Source organism: Polypterus senegalus, chromosome 9 (genome assembly GCF_016835505.1).
Source record: "Polypterus senegalus isolate Bchr_013 chromosome 9, ASM1683550v1, whole genome shotgun sequence".
Lineage (NCBI taxonomy): Eukaryota > Metazoa > Chordata > Cladistia > Polypteriformes > Polypteridae > Polypterus > Polypterus senegalus.
In genome coordinates, this window is record NC_053162.1 from 153247332 (window position 1) to 153265009 (window position 17678).

At 38.4% G+C, this 17678-nt stretch overlaps 1 protein-coding gene across 1 annotated transcript in view; it reads right to left on the reverse strand.

Annotated features, from left to right (window-relative positions):
• Positions 1 to 17678, reverse strand: part of arhgap32b (Rho GTPase activating protein 32b) — a 225311-nt gene that overhangs the window by 200948 nt on the left and 6685 nt on the right. Inside the window, exon 2 of the mRNA XM_039764045.1 lies at positions 7138 to 7275. The gene's annotated coding sequence lies outside the window, so the exon portion shown is untranslated. The remainder of the gene's footprint in view (positions 1 to 7137; positions 7276 to 17678) is intronic.

The window sequence follows — 17678 nt, forward strand, 5'->3', positions numbered from 1 at the left end:
GGAAACCTGAAGGAAGAAATAAGAATAGAAACTGTAAAAGATGATTTTGTCTACAAGATAGTCGAGTGGTGTGCACAATGGATTAATACCTGTTCACCTTGGACCTAACAATGGAGAGTTTGTTTAAGAGTGCTGAGATTGGAGATGAATAAATACATAAATAAGTACATACTGAGCAAACATATCTAAGTGATTAACAAGTCACAAATTCAAATTCATGGATCACACTCGATTGTAGTAAACTACAACTAAGCTTTACTACTGAACTGAACACAGCTATTAGTAAAACAATTATATAATTTTGTTGCTGAACAATGGAAATGATCATAAACATCATATTAAAGTGGCACTAAACTGGGCGAGATGTGATGGACCTTTTCGTTGCTCCACAAATGCAATCAGATTCCGAAGGAATTTTTGTTTATTCGTGGCCCAGTTATTTTTTATTCCTACCACTCTGATGCTCACTTTTCATGCCTTTTTAACTTATAGCATTGGTTGACATAAAGCCATCCCAGTTTAAACAAGTTCAGATCGCACTGTTGTTAAATACCTGCAGCGTATCCATTAAAGGCCAATTTATTTCTTTTAAGATAACATTTATAAGTCACGCAAAAATGCTAAACAATGTACAAGGAAACCAAAGATGTTTATGCTGGCATCCGTGCACATATGAAGATAATGAGGCAAACATTTAAACAAAGAAGAAAAAAAGATGTGCAATCAAACAGGGAGCTTACATTAAGGGTACAAATTCATATGGATGTCATTACAGTAGATGCTGGTTATAACTGGATGGTCTGCTTCATAAGTGACACTAGCAATGACCTCCTGAGTGGATGCTATGTTTCTTACGCTTAATAAACTAAGGAGAGGTGAAACAGAAAGAGACCAATAACCAAGTTAGCTATAAAAGATAAATCTGCGCTGCAGCACATTACAAGCACTAAAGCTCTCTGTAGTCACTTCAACATGGGCAACTTCAACAACTGACACCATAGCTAGTGCTGGTTTCTGCCTTGCACCAAATAATACCTGGGACAATCTTCCTGGCCCTCGATACCTTTAACTGTATTACGCAGGTCTGAGATTCTTGTAAATCGGAAGTACTAAGCCATAGAAACAAAAAACAATATAGTAGCTCAGGAAGGAACACGTAATTATCCTATTCCCACAAGTTCATATCTTACATCTACAGCTTATTAAGATATTATGACGATGGCATAATACAGTTTTTTTAGGTACATAAGGATAATAAGTCACAAATTAGGGAGAATGAGGCGGAAGCAGGATGGTATATTGTAGAAATTAGATAATGATAAATGATTATTCCATTCCAGATATTTATTGCACAACATGATTCTTACATCATGCATAACTTATTTTATCACAGTAATTTTTTCACAGGACAATACACAGTTTGTATTGGTCACATGGCTATAAGAACATTTTTATTCCCACTTCATTCTTGAATATCATGATGATTAAATTCAGGTACAAAATCCACTAAATATTAAAATGCTGTCTGTGTGCGTTTTGTGTGTATCTGCGTCCCTGATTGGTCAGCTTGGCTTTAGTGCGGCAATCAAAAGTGGAAGTGCCGGGCAAGAAAGGTTGAGACACACGAGGTGGAGTTAAAGGAGTAAAAGGTACACTGAGAGTTGCCTTCAAAGACTGGAAATATTTGTAAGAATACAAATGTTGTTTTCACATCAAGTAAGGGAGGGGTGGGGTTTGCGTCCACCATTGGTGATAGTCAAAAAGCAGACAGGAGGTGAATAAGGCACCTCGTAGCGGATTAATTCAGCAGGAAGCAGGCTTTACAGGAAGGCACTTAAGCGTTGGAACGCCAGACAAAAGAAGTTCAGACACATGAGGATACCAAGGAAAGGCATATGAGGAACACCAAAGGTACACGGTGGGCAAGGATTATCAAATATTTTAAAATGTATTCGATTATCTGTCTTTGAAAGATAACATGCCTAGTTAGTAATACAGTGGGATGAAAATCCTTTAGGCAGAAACGCAGATACTTATGGTACATTATCATTATGGGGTAGGGGGCATGGTGGATGCAAATACAGACTAATATTAAAAAATAATGGCTAATAACTTTACAACACATTAAGATGAAAACATTTTTTTAGAACTAATGCCTAAAGGTTTCCTCTTCTATAATTGGCACCCCATTCAGCAGAGGTTCCTGCCTTGTACCCAGTGGTTGCCAAGAAAGGCAAATTATCCATCTTACTTCAATATATTAATCATATTTTCAGATTAGTAGTAAATATTTATGTGTTGTCTATCAATTGCTATAAACAGTGTCATGCGTGTGTGTGCTTCAGGGGCAGCTTAAGGGCTCTGGTGATGGTAGTTACCCGCCAAACCAGGGGTTGGCGCTGTGTGCTAATGTCTCCTCTCTTCCTCCCTCCGCAGAATGGAAAATTGATGTGATGTGAGATTTTGCATATAACTTGATAAATGTTTTGTATGTCTTTATTTATAATTTAGGCAAAGCAATGTAATTTAGTGTTACTTTGGTGAGAGGCATTCGTGTTTGCTCATCCCCCCTAACCCTTTACGACTGTCTCTTTGTAATTTTACGACAGGATTTGGGAGATGTGTCTTAAACCAGTTTGGCGAGTGTTTCTTTGCTAAAGTCTTTCTCTCATCCCCCACATAAAGCCAGGTTAGCTTATTGGCTGTAGGGGTTGGACAGAAAACCTAAAAATTTGCTTGCTCAACCACATTCTCTCTCTTACTAACCAACATATGATGAAGAAGCATCTCTCTTGCTAACCTGTGATGATGTAGAAGTATCTTTCTCTTGTTAACAACTGATGAAGACCATCACACCATGAACTGACAAGAACAGCACAATGAAGAGCACAGCTTCAGCCATATTGAGGCAGGCTTGAGGCCTGTTCTGAAGAAAGCCGAGCACCGATGATGCCTTAACTAGAGACATTTTAAGTAACTACAAGTCTGTGTGCCACCTGAGTTACACATCACCATTTTATCAGGTTGTATGGTTTCCAATATTCAAATGTACTTTGCATTTTGTTATTATTTATGAATATTATCAGTAATACATTATTTTATGTGTAACTTAACTCCTGCTTGTCTTTTTACTACATCTAATTGCCTGAGGTTATAGATATAGAAGGGAAGGTGGGGATAAGTTATATACAGTGGTAAGTTTGTGAGATTAGGCATTCTAAGGCTACATATTAATAATACAATAGGGGACAGTAGATACCAAGATAAAACAGATGTCCATTCCACCACTGACGTTGCTTACATTGTCTGCCCTCCTGGACCTGCCCCTTCCTGCCAGGAACCCACTTGATCAGCAGTTCAGTCATCTTTGAGTCAGTTCTATATCTGACTCCCATCTGAAAAGACGTCATCAATATCTTTATAAAGGTTAAAAAAAATAGTGATCTTTATTTTCATTTTATGGGGTCACGGAGGTGCCTCAAACCTTTTCTCTGCATCGTTAGATGTGATCTTCACATTTGTAAAACTACCAGTTTTCCTACAGTGTTGGATTGTAAAGCATCATTTGCTTAGCTACATTAAAATTCAGTCTACTTCAAGTATTTACAGCATTACCATTTGTGAATATTCATTACCAGTCAACTTAGTCTGCTTTCGCATTTTCAGACACCCCAATATAATATTGTGAAAAAAGAAGCAGAAACACTTTAATGTTGAGGTATTACATATTAAGACATAAGTAACAAGCATTTAGTCTTTGCCAAGTCCAAAAATAAAATAAAGGTAACATCAGATGACAAATAATAGATGGAAAATCTTATGTTTTCATTATTATTTTGCTTTCTTTCCTCACAAGTAACAGGAAGAGTGCGATAAAATATTTTAAACAGCAAAAAATACAAATTAATAACCAATAAGACAGCACTAACATCCTTTATCTTCACCCCAGCTTCACACATATCCATTATTCATATTTAAAAAAATAAAAGCAAAGGCATGATATAACCTAGTTTTTCAGTCTGGGTAACAAATGATGAATGAAAAACATTTTTTGCAGTATGAGCCTACCACCACCCAAAATTGCAGAAACATAATGCAAAGCATAAAAAGAACACATATTGGCTTTCAACTACTTTGTGGCTTAACTGTTTTTGAGCAGTGACGCATCTTCCAGTAATGGCACACAAATATATTCTTTTCCACTCTGCAAACCAGAAGAAGCACCTTGATCCAAAAAATGGATTATAAAGTTGCCTGGCTTATTTGACGATTCTTCAGTCAACCCTGATGAAGTGCTAACTGATCTAAGGGTCAGGGTAATAAGTGCTTTTGGAGTGTGCTCTTGACACACAACACACACTGAAAATGTCACTCTTAAGATACTAAAAAGGAAACTGCTGAGCTGACGCTTTTCTGATATGTTTTTGGTGGAGCTATTGAAATCTGAGTCTCTGGTTTTTGATATTTTCAATAAAAATCTGAATGAGCAGAACTTGCTAATAAAACACCAAAAATAATTCCATTAAAAGAGTAGGGCAAGTGGCGCTTTTTCCCTAGAAACCCCACTTAGAGTATGATTTTTAGGAATGGAGGGTGATTTATCAATTATCCCCTATCCATATGCTCTTTGTTTTCAGTTCAGCCAAATATAGACTTCTTAGCTATAGCTAATGTAACTATTTTGATCAATACTGAGGCAAATTGTATGTAGTGTTCTACACTGACCCCACCTAAATACTCAAATTTAATTCATCTTTTAAGCCCCCCTATTAAAATATACGGTCACTGGAATATTCATGTTGCTCTATCAGAAGTGTCACCCAGCAAGTATTTTAGCAGGCAATGAAACTGGAAGGAAAACATATAATAATATTGTGTTAATCTTCTCCATCCACCTATTTTTTAAAATCAGGTCATGGAGAGTATAAACTGGGCAAACAGAAAGCAATCATCATTTAACCTCACATGCACATATTTGGGAAAGTATGAGAAAAATGTGAGTATTCAGAGAAAACCCTCACATGGATATGAGAACAACATGCAGACCCCACACAGACACCATGCTACTTGTATACCAAAAAGCTTAACAGAAACCACAGGCAAATTAATTGAAGGAGTTGTTAAGGAGAAGATGGAGCCACAAGTGGCAAGAGGAGAGTTTTAGGGAGCATTACTAATATGTTGGAAATCTATGAGGAAGCAACAAAAGGATACAGGATGGTCTGTAATATATAATTGAATTAGATTTTCAGAAAGCATTTGATAAGGTGGCACGGTGGCAGAGTGGTAGCGCTGCTGCCTCGCAGTTAGGAGACCTGAGTTTGCTTCTCAGGTCCTCCCTACTTGAAGTTTGCATGTTCTCCCCGTGTCTGCCTGGGTTTCCTCCGGGTACTCCGGTTTCGTCCCACAGTCCAAAGACATGCAGGTTAGGTGGCAGAGATGGCAGCAGGACACACTATGGGAAGAAAGTAAGCCAATGGAGGCAGTGTGCTTCTCTGGGCAATGTTCTGCTAGGAACCCTTGGATCCTGACATTTATGTAAATTTTACTTTTACACGTACCATTGTTGCAGACTGCATGCATCCTTTCATACGATCATTTTCCTTGATGGCACTGGGCTCTTTCAGCAGCGTAAAGCACCCTATCACTCTGCAAAAATTGTTCAGGAATGGCTTAATGATTTAAGGAACATAAAGAGTTCATGGTGTTGACTTGGCCTCCAAATTACCCAGATCTCATCTGTGGGGTGTGCTGGCCCCAACTTGCAACTTACAGGACTCAAAGGAGCGGCTGCTAACATCTTGGTGGCAGATACCACGTCTTGTAGAGCCCGTGTCTTGATGGGTTAGAGTTTGCAGTACGAGATGTACTGGCAGGTAGTTTTAATTTTATGGCTGCTCAATTATATATCTATTATAAAAAAAAAATCTTGGCATGAGATGAGACGGGCAGCATGGTGGCGCAGTGGTAGCACTGATGCCTCGCAGTTAGGAGACCTGGGTTCGCTTCCCGGGTCCTCCCTGCATGGAGTTTGCATGTTCTCCCCGTGTCTGCGTGGGTTTCCTCTGGGTACTCCGGCTTCCTCCCACAGTCCAAAGACATGCAGGTTAGGTGGATTGGCGATTCTAAATTGTGCTTGGCGTGTGGGTGTGGATGTGTGTGTCCTGCGGTGAGTTGGCGCCCTGCTCGGGATTGGTTCCTGCCTTGTGCCCTGTGTTGGCTGGGATTGGCTCCAGCAGACCCCCTTGACCCTGTGTTCGGAATCTACGGGTTGGAAAATGGATGGATGGATGGAGTTCAGAGTATAGTGTGTTGATGGGTACAAAATCAGAAAAAAAAAACTGTATGATGCAAGGAACCCTATCAGAATTGGGTGATGTTAATAGTGTTGTCCCATAGGTATCAGTAATGGGACTGCTGTTATTTTAATACTGTATACATAATTAGTCTGGATAGAAATATTAACCACCGTCTGGCTACATTGGCAGATAACACCAAGCTAGGTGGATTGGCAGATAGTCTAGTATCTGTTAAATCATTGCAGAGGTACTAGTACAGCATACAGGCTTGAGCAGATTTGTGGCAGATGAAATCTAATGTAAGTAAATGTAAAGTATTACATGTAGGAGGTAAAAACATAAGGCTTGAATACACTTGGGATGTCTGAAAAATCAAAAGTACTGCTTATAAGAAGGATTTAGGAGTTGTAGTGGACCTGTCACTATTACTACCACCAGGCAATCTACAGAAGCCATTAAGAAGGCTAACAACATGTTAGAGTATATACTGTGGCATAATGTGTAGAGTAGAAGTCAAAGGAGGTTATGCGTAAGCTTTCAAAAGTGCTAGTAATACTTCACTTGGAGTTGTTTTTGCAGTTTTCAACTTCAGGATATAAAGGGCTTTGTACAGAGGGCAAACAGTGTGGCATAGTGGTTAAGGCACTGGATTCGAAAACTTACATTGCAGTCTCAATTCCCTACCATTGAATTATACCGAAAATGCATGAGCTCTGTCCACTTCTAAAAAGTCAGAACTATATCTATACCAATGTAAAGTGCACATAATAAGTTGCCATATACTCTAAAATAAAGGTTATTTATTTTGAGGCAAATTCTCCAAGACAGCTCACTGTACCTCTGCACGATCCCTCAGGCAGTCCAATCGAGGCAGCTCTGTGAGCTGGGAAAAGCGGCGGTCATAGATACACAGGTGGAGATGTTTGTCGAGAACCCGAAAATCCTCATAGCTGCGCTTCACAATCCAGCTCCTACCCTGCAAAGAAAAAAGTAGAAAGACATTAGAAAGAAAGGCTTTGAAATGGCTTTGTTATGGGATGGAAGTGTCTTTTTCAAGGATGTAAGCATTTTAAAAAGAGAAAATAAAAATGAACACCTTTTAAAAATGTTATGGGCAGCACAGTCACACAGTATTTAGTCCTTGTTTCCAATCTCAGCCTTATCACGACTATGGACTTTTGTGGTATTTAAGTGGATTTATCAAAGTATTTTCCTTTCTTTCTTTCTTACATCCCAAAATTATATGTTATGATGAACTGCTATACCCTAATGACAAAGTATGAGTAAGTGTGAGATGCAATGGACTGGTATCCCATCAGGGGCTGCTGTCTGCATTGATCTGAATGTTACTAGAATAGGTTTGAGGAAAATGCAACCATTTTACAACAGATGATCCGTAGAAATAAAAAGTTCTTTCCTCAACAGTTATAAAATGCACTTCCTGCATTTAATTGTACCCTGTATCCATTATGCCAGAGAGAAACTATGTTGAGAATGGCTGCGTGTAACTGAAGATGTTAAGTACTATAAGCATATAAACATAAAAAAAGTTTAACCGTCTAAGTGCCACAAGAATATAAACAAAAACAGTTTAACCATCTAATATTATTAAGTTTTTGGTCTTCACATTAGAATCAAACACCACCCATTTCTCAAGAATTTTCCTGGTTATGTTTTCAGCTGTTTGAAGCCAAAATTCCTGAACTGCCCAGTAAAATGGATCATATTTCTGTTTTAGTCCCTAATAGAAATAGCATGCATCTGATAGGTGCATTCTAGGAATCGACTTAGCCCTGTTGGAGCAATCCCATTATGAAATGCCCTCAGGTGGTCTATGACAAATAACTTGAGTTAACAGACTACTTACAGAGAGGCAAAGGTCACCAGCCTGACCCGGATGTTGCCAGCCAATGATTAGAGGTCATACCAGACTGTGCCAGAGGGCTAGACAATTCCTGCTGTGCTATTTTAAATATTTACATTCCAGACCAGAGTTATAGGCTTCCACCCTTAGAGGTTGAATTATATTTTTATTTCTTTCAAAAATGCAGAAAAACTTACCAAGGCAATAAAACAACAAATCTGCAGTCATTAAACACATGTGCTCAAAGAACATATACGCATATTTATAATGCCCACTTAGATCTGGTCTGCACAATCCCCTGTACTCACACACGTTTTATACATTGCACACACACAATTATGACAGTTTAAAGGCAAAAATGTCATTTTTATACATAGAATAAACTTTTTTGTTTGGCAGGTGTACATTATTCTAGCTTTACAAAGACTTCCATATATTTCTCTAAACAGACACAAACAGCTGCATATTTACAAAGTATATACAATTTGAATTGACTGATACATATGATTATATAAAATGTATACATTTTATATATTCTGGATAATTTTCTAAGTAAAAGAATAAATGAAAAAGTATTTCTGTTAGGGGTCACCATGCTGGTGCTATACCTCATATTCAGTTATTAATTTGACGCCCTAGTGCTTCATGTACTGAGGATGAACTTGGGGTGAGTGAGAGACATAACTACAAGAGTTAAAGGTGTCCAAAAGTGCACATTTATTATAACAGAAAAGTGTCCAAGGTGCATTGAATATTGAATAAACAGACTTTCAAAAGCAATGCATAAAGAGGAAACATCAGAAATAAAAATTCCATTAGCAGCACCTCTCTCAGTGTCCTTTCATTCCCCTAGGCTCCCAATGAAGCATTCTCACAATCAGTCGGTAACTGGCAAACCGCATTGTTTATACTTAAACAGTATATCACCACCTTTCCTAAAGGAAAATTATAAGCAATTAATTATTCACCTTGCTTATTTCATCCAGTGGCCAATCTCCATTGGCCCTGCCTACTACAATCCCTCACACAGGTGAACCTCACTAATCTCTCCTTCTCTCTCACAAAGCAGTAGCCCTGATGCCATTCGCTCTTGAACTCGGACTCACTTCTGGCACCATCGCTGCCACTTTAACTCAGTACCTACAGGGAGTTTTCTCTGCCACCTCCACTCGGTACCTGCAGAGTTTAAAGTGAATCCTCAGTCTTCCCTGCCTCTATGATCCCATCGCAGGCTCGACACTTCACCTCATCAAAAAAGAAACTCCATGCTACACAGAGATCACTCATACTGGCCTATCAGCATCTCTCAATCTGCATTCCCACAAAACGGACCTGACCTCCTTTTGTTCCAGGCAGGTTTTTTTTTATTATTATTTTTGGTAGCCTTCCACAGATCTTTGCCCTCACACAATCCTCACTCTAAGCTCTGAAGGCAATTCCTTTGCCCTCATTGCTTGGTTTCTGCTCTGATACATAATCTCGACTGTGGGGCCTTCTATACACAGGTGTGTGACTTTGATAATCATGTGTAACCAACTGAATTGACCACCAGTGTACTCCAAACAATGTGTAGAAACATCTCAGCAAAGGTCAAAAGAATGTGATGCACATGAGCCAAATTTCAAGTATCAGACCAAAAGGGTCTGAATACTTGGGTCAATGTGATATTTCAGAATTTTATTTGTAATAAATTTGCAAACATTTCTAAAATCCTGTTTTTGCTTTGTCATTCTGGGGTACCGAGTGCTGCTTGATGGGGAAAATAATTTAAATGACTTTGGCATAAGGCTGTAACATAGCAAAATATGAAAAAAAGAGTCTGAAAACTTTCTGAATCGATTCTAACATTCTGAAACATGCTTATGATATATGAAGGACAGATATAAATATATACATAATGCAAAACACTAACTAATCTTCAATTAAAGCCGATTTTATGAGCCTTTAATATGTAAACTTAAACCAGTTGTGCATTGGTAGGCTTTGTACAATTTCTCATGCGGAATATTCCATATCTGTTATATATATATATGCGTATGCTTGTTTTTAAGCCACTTACGTCATTACAAGATGGCAAGATGGAAGCCACAGTCTATAACAGCAGCAGAAATTATTTCTGATGTTCATATTGATATGCAACAATCAATCAATAAAAACAAGAATAATAAAAAAATGACTCAGCTATAGATGAGATACAAGAGAGTCATACTTGGTAAAATTAAATTGACTGATCAGCCTAATATCTCTCACTCTGGGAGGACTATACCTGTACTAGTCTAGAGAAGGCCCTGGACTCTGATGCTGTAAGACAGTAGTGCTACTCACCAAGTAACTGTTCTGCCCTATAAAGAAATGCCACTGTGAATTAAATCAGACAATGTTTTCATTATGCACCCCAACACAGTAATATTTATTTGATTTTCCTTAATCTTCATTTTCTTCACTAGCTATCAGAACCACCCTCTTTTCCATAAGTGTGGACATTACACATTTTGATGTGGCCTCAAGAAAAATCTGCGCAACTTATACTGACATAACTTATAAACCAAACAAAAACAAATGTTTCTGTAATTCAAACAGTCTGCCTTGGAAGAAATGAAAATATCTAAATGATACATCCGGGGGCTGGGGACTGGGTGAAGGGTGTGGTTCGAAGTTTTTAAAACCACCAGCTGGAGAACTGCAAGTTTGTGTAACCACAAGGACATCTCTTACTTATTGTACAAGGGCTCTCTTCACCAGTCTACAGAACAAAAAAACATGATATTGCTTGTTTTAAGAGTGCTACTCATAATTCAGCAAATAAGGGATGGCAACATACACACACACACACACACACACACACATATGCAGTTATGTATATAGAGATACAGCATACACTTACTGGCCACTCCATTAAGTATATCTTGCTAATACTGGGTTGGAACCCCTTTTGCTTTCAGAACTGTTGTAATTCTTCATTGCATAGATTCAACAAAGTGCAGGGAATATTCCTTAGTGATATTGGTCTATACAGACATCATAGCATTACGCAGTTGCTGCAGATTTTTCTGCTGCACATCCATGATGCAAATCTCTCATTCCACCACATCTCAAAGGGGCTCTACTGGATTGAGATCTGGTGACTGTGAAGGCCATTTGAGTACAGTGAACTCCTTGTAATGTTCAACAAACTAGTGTGAGATTATTGGAGCTTTGTAACATGGCACATTATTCTGCTGGAAGTAGTCATCAGTAGATTGGTACACTTTGGTCATAAAAGGATGTCCATGGTCAGCAACAATACTGATATATTCTATGGCATTTAAACAATGCTCATTTGAAGCTAAGGGGCCCAAATTGGGCTAAGAAAATATCCCACACACCATTACACCACCACCAACAACCTGAAGCACTGATAAAATATCATTGTATCATGTCATTGATAATAAATTATGACCCTACCATCTGAATGTAGCTGCAGAAATCGAGATCAGAAAAAGGCCAGAAAAGCTTTAGTAACTTAGATAACCACTCTATACAATTGTCTCAGAATACACAACAGATCAAACTTTGAGGCCAATAGCCCACAACAGCAGAAGACCACATTGGGTTCCACTCCTGTCAGCCAAGAACAGAAAGCTGAGGCATCAGTGGGCGCAGGCTCATCAAATCTAGACAGTTGAAGACTGGGAAAATGAAGTCTGGTCTGATAAATCCCTATTTCTGTTGGTACACAGATGGTAGGGTCAGAATTTGACACTAACAGCATCAAGCAATTGACACCCTGATTACCTTGTGTCCACAGTCCAAGCTGCTGCTGGTGCTGTAATGGTGTTTCTGCCACACTTTGGGCCTGTTACTACTAACCAATCTTTGCCTGAATGAATAAGGACCATTAGGCTATGAATGAGGACCATGTGACATCTCTATTCATGGCCACAACTTACTTCTAATTGCTACTTCCAGCATGATAATGCACCATACTACAATGCCAAAGTTGTCTCAAACGGGTTTAATGGATATAACAATGAGGTCAGTGTCCCACAGTAGCTTCTCCAGTCACCAGGTATGAATCCAATTGAGCAACTTTGGGATCTGGTAGAAGGAGAAACTTACAGCATAAATGTGCAGCTGACAAATCTGCAGAACCTGCATGATGTAAACATATCAACATGGAGCATACCCCAAAGGAAGAAGTCTGGTGGTGCTAGATATGGTGAACGTGGGGGCCAAAGCTCCTTTGAAATAACCCTGTTGCCAAAGAAGGACTCAGTGTCTGCCATGCTCTTTGCCGACGTGTGACACGTCGTTCCATCTTGCTGGAAGTAACCTTCCATTAACTCACAATCATCTAGTTGATTCTGACATGGCTTAAATTGAATTGGTGACCCAATAGGATCGCACCATTAAGACGCGCTGTTCAATGCTGTACACAACCATCCTGATGAGAAGTCGAGTGACTGAGTGAAGAGGTACTTGCGGTATGCACCCAGAAGTTGCAAATGGAGGTTAAATGTTACGACGGCTGTCCGGCGCCTACCTCATCGCTCCGACGCATGGACATCCTGGCTTGTTCGAAGCTCCATATACTGAGGAGCACATTGCACGTTGTTTCGTTCAGATTGTTTTGTCCTAGCGAGAGTTACTACAGAATATTCGGGGCTCTTTTGAGTGAATCTCCCTGTATATTTATATGACACAACTGCCATGAGGAGTACTTAACAGTAAAAATGAAGCAGATGCTTAAAAGCTGACAGAAATGTCCTAAGCAATGCCTGTTGACTCAACAAGGCATTTAGTCACACAAATTGTGCCAGTTTTATGTGACCATGGAGTATTGTATAAAGGCTTCCTGGCTTGCAAATGAATTAAACTGATCTTGTGTTAACATGAACAAGGCAAGAAGTGAAGAGATACAGACAAGTCAACAGAATGCAAGACAGAGAAAACATCTAACTTACAAAATGATTAACTATATTGAAAACAAACTGCGCACATTATCAAAGTTGATGGGGTGGGTGTAATAAAAGTATATTAGACAGCAGTGACCTCATTTTATAACTGCTGATCAGCTGAACACCAAGCTGGTGTTAATCAATTTCTGGTCACAAATCTCACCTTTGGTGCTATATAGCTGAGACTAATGAGAACTGAGCTCTGCTTTAACTTTTCACTCCCTCACTTGAAATAATTTAGCATTCTTGTTTTGAAATCCAGTTTAAATTCCACATCAGCAAAAAAGAAAGCCATTTTTTGATGGAGAATAATAAATTGAGTTGTTGACTACTTCAGAATTCAAATTTAAAAACACTTCACTGTGACCCCAAACCACCACCCACCTGATATCATAAGACATACATTTCAAAGAAAACAACATAATAAGCTGCACGGCACACAGTTCTAAGATGCTCAAGCAAATGGAAGCATTTCCTGCCATCAAAAGAAGCAATGCATTGGCTTACATCTTGATACCTGTTCTGCTTTAAATCTATTTTGTTGGTTGTGCATGTACAGGGGAAGAAAATATGCCTACAAAGTATACAAAAATTGCTTAAATAGATTGTGTTTATTTATAAACTATCACCGTATCAGAGATGCACAGAGTTGCAGTGGTAGCATTGCTGCCTCACGATAAGGAGACTGGAGTTTACATCCTGGGTGCTCCCTAAATGGAGTGTGTAAGTTCTTCCTGAGTCTGCATCGGTTTCCTGTGGGTATTCTGGTTTCGTTCCACAGTTCCATGCTTGAATATGAATAGCTAGCTATTAGCTGCTAAATTGGCTTTTGTGTTTTTGCCCTGTGATGACCTAGCACTCTGTCCAGGGATTTTTCCTGCCTTGTGCCCGAAGACTGCTGGAATAGGCTCCACCTGCCCTGTGACCTTGTCCTAGATAAGTGGGTTTGGATTTTCATCAGTCCTGGAAAACATATTTAAATGATAAGTAATTTTGTTTTACTATGAGGTTGGCTACATTAGTTCAAAGTGTTTTACCAGCCATTGCTTGCTGGGTAGTCACAGTAATGGATACTCTCTGTGGAATCTGTAAAAGGAAATATCAGCCAATCCTTAACCAGTGATAACAAAAAAAGAAATGGAACTATTGGTCAGTCCACATTATGAAATAAGCAATATCAGCTGACCCTCAACAATTGCAGCCCCTTTATCGACTCATCAGCCGAAAAATAATGTATACTACTGGACATTATAAGAAACACTGACGCCATATAGCATTTGATCTGGATTAGATGTTCTAGCGTAAATGTGCTTAATGTGTTCATATCTGACCAATCCTATTGGGAAGGGCCCTTTCTGTTTTATTCTACATGGTTACATTGGGCTGTTTCTATGTATAGCCCACCCAGATAAAATAAAATAAATACACCAGCCTAATTTTTTTGGCCAGCAAACGCTCTTTACAACAGAATCTTCAAAGACCAGAAAATGAAAACATTGGCGAGAACCTCATATGACAGCCATTACACATGATGAATACTGAAAATCCATCTGTTAATTCATTAAAGTTGATGAAAGAAATGGAACAGGAAGAAAAGGCAATAGCAGAATGAGAACCACAAGAAGTTTGTCCTGTAGCAATTATTTGCAAACAGTGAAACGGGACATTAGGATATAATACTTCTTAAGTGTTTTTCTGTATTGCCTTTTGAAGACTCTTACAGACGGAGCTCAACTCTGACATTTGGCATGGTGACAGTCCAAAGAAATCTAATTTGCAAAATGTTAACTGTCTGTTAGTTTTCAGAATATATCTGGTTACAAGATTAGCGCCGTGTTGTTCGGTCACAGAGTAATGATGCAACTGTTATTAAAAAAATGGCTGCAAAACTGCAGAAAATATAAAGAAGATAGAAAGTAGGATAAAGAAAAGAAGAGCAATAATTTAAACTATAGCAACTAGAAGAATCAGCATAAGAAAACAAAAGCAGGAAGAGATTAAACAAAGAGTATTTGAGGAAAGAGAAGAATGACCCATCAACTCACTGGATCACCCATGAAGATGAGGACCTCAGCAAAAACCAGAGAATTAGTGAAATATGTCCTATAAAGAGAGAACAAAGTGCCTGTCAAAATAGCTGCAAGAGTGCAGCATTGAGCGAACAGTATATTAAAACTTATATACATGTTACGGCCAAACACGAAATCGGCCAAGGCGGGAAGTGTCCGACCAAATCGGGAAATGGCCAATGTCGTTGTAAATTGACCAGCCAATGTCCGATCTTTTCCTTGATTTAAGGATTTGGCCAGCTAGTTTGGAAAACAGCATGGGATGATCAGCCAAAGTCTGAAGAAAAAAGGCATGAGCAGCGATTTGTTGCACAATTAGTAGTGCAATTGTATCGAGTGTAGCCTTGGTGGCTCTTGTTCAGAAAGCGGACGCCACTTGGTTGTTTCACAATACTTAAGATTAGGTATACAAGTAGGTTTTACATTTCTGTTATCATTTTAGCCCTAAAATAGTGACTTAACATCAGGGACCTATTTTATTGACCTTAAGGTTAGTGTTTGGGTGAGGGGAAGACCATCTCAAGTGGCGTCCGCTTTCTGAACAAGACTAGCCTTGAGCAGTTTCTCGTGCACAATGGAAAACTCATTTCTGAATCTGCCTCTGAAATTTTTAAGCATCTTCGCACTTTGAGGGGGCAGTCTTACATCAGAACAACAAATTTTGGCCAGGGAGTTCTCGCCACTCCGCGAAATGGCCAGCCAAAGAAACACATACACTGATCATTTCTAACAATTCGGACTTTGGCCACACCTCTCGGCCAAAATGTTAAATAGCCGGGCAATTTGGGAACTGGCTGAACTTTGGGTTTTGGCTGTAACATATATATAGGCATTCAAGCACTTCTTAATGTAACAGTAAATAAGTCAACTACAAACAAGTATTGAATCATGGAAGAAAATAAACCTCAGACTAGCAACCAGGAAGGAAAATAACCTTTGCAAACAGAAACATTCTTCTCTTAATTTTCTGTTTTGCTCGTTTTTTGACTTGTTCACATAAGCTTGTCTTTAACAACATAGAACTAACATAAAAATCAGATGGGCAAAGTAGCAGACATGTTCTCAGGTTACAAGGAGAAGTAACCAGAAGTGGACACTTTAGCATGCAAATTTCATTTATTCCTGTTTGCAAAGACTTTCTGCTCTTTCTATTGCTGTCTTAAGAATTCTTTTATATTTAGAGCACATCTGTTTATAATTTCTTGTGCTCTTTCTGTGTTCATGCTTAAGTGAATTAATAAGGAACAGAAGGCATTACTGTACTTTAAGACTGTGTATGACTTTCCTCTAATTTAAGTATACAGTTGTATCAGAGAATGTGATGATCATTTTTTGCTGAATACATTGTGAAAATAGGAAATAGAAAATAGCAACTTGCAAACATTTAAAATAGCAAGTTTAAATAAACACTCAGTGGTGCATTTTCAAGAAGGAATTTTCCCCCTTTTTTCTTTTGGTCATTATAATATTTTAACTAAAAAATATAATGGAATTGCTTCTAAAACCTTACACACCAAGTAAGGCAGTTCTAAACTTGAGGACTTGAGGTGACTTGTAAAATGCATTTCTGTTTTGTCTTTTTAATACATTTGCAGAACTTTCTAAAATTCTGTTTTTACTTTGTCATTCTGCATTACTGAGTATTATTTGATGTGGGGAGAAAAATGAATATAAATGATTTTAGCATAAGGCTGCACCATAGCAAAGTCTGAAAATAGTGAAGAGGTCTATATATTTTCTGAATCCACATTTGTGTGTATATACCCAGTCCATGATCATTAAGCGCTATACTCATGCCATCATCTAAATCTCCACTTATAGGGCCTAAGTGGGTTAGAACATGGATGGAATGAGATACACATACCCAGACATACATATACCATATACAGTATATATATATATATATATATATATATATATATATATATATATATACACACACATTTACACACACTGTATATTATATACTATGGCCCTGCAGTGGGCTGGTGCCCTGCCCAGGGTTTGTTTCCTGCCTTACACCCTGTGTTGGCTGGAATTGGCTTCAGCAGACCCCCATGACCCTGCAGTTAGGATAGAGCAGGTTGGATAATGGATGGATGGATGGATTATATACTATATATAGTGACTACAGTGGTTTGGCAAAAGAAAGGGCACCCAGCCAATCAACTTTCTGCTCCAATACTCTGAAAAATGACGAGCAACTGGCCAACCTTGATGAACCCATAAGTAAATAAATAAATAAACAAATAAATAAATAAATAGTGTGCTATATTTATTATTGTATTATGCCTTGCCAATAAACCATCTCCAAATATGATATTGAACAGTTCACATATGGTGTGATGCTCTGTGTACCCTAGAGGTATAATCAGCTTAATGAACTGAAGGGCTACATAAAATCACTCAGGTCATGCAAATTCCATTTTTAATTTTAATCTCCCAGTGACAGAAGAGTACTATAACATCAAGGAAAAACGGAAGAAAAAATATATATTGATTTGTTTTG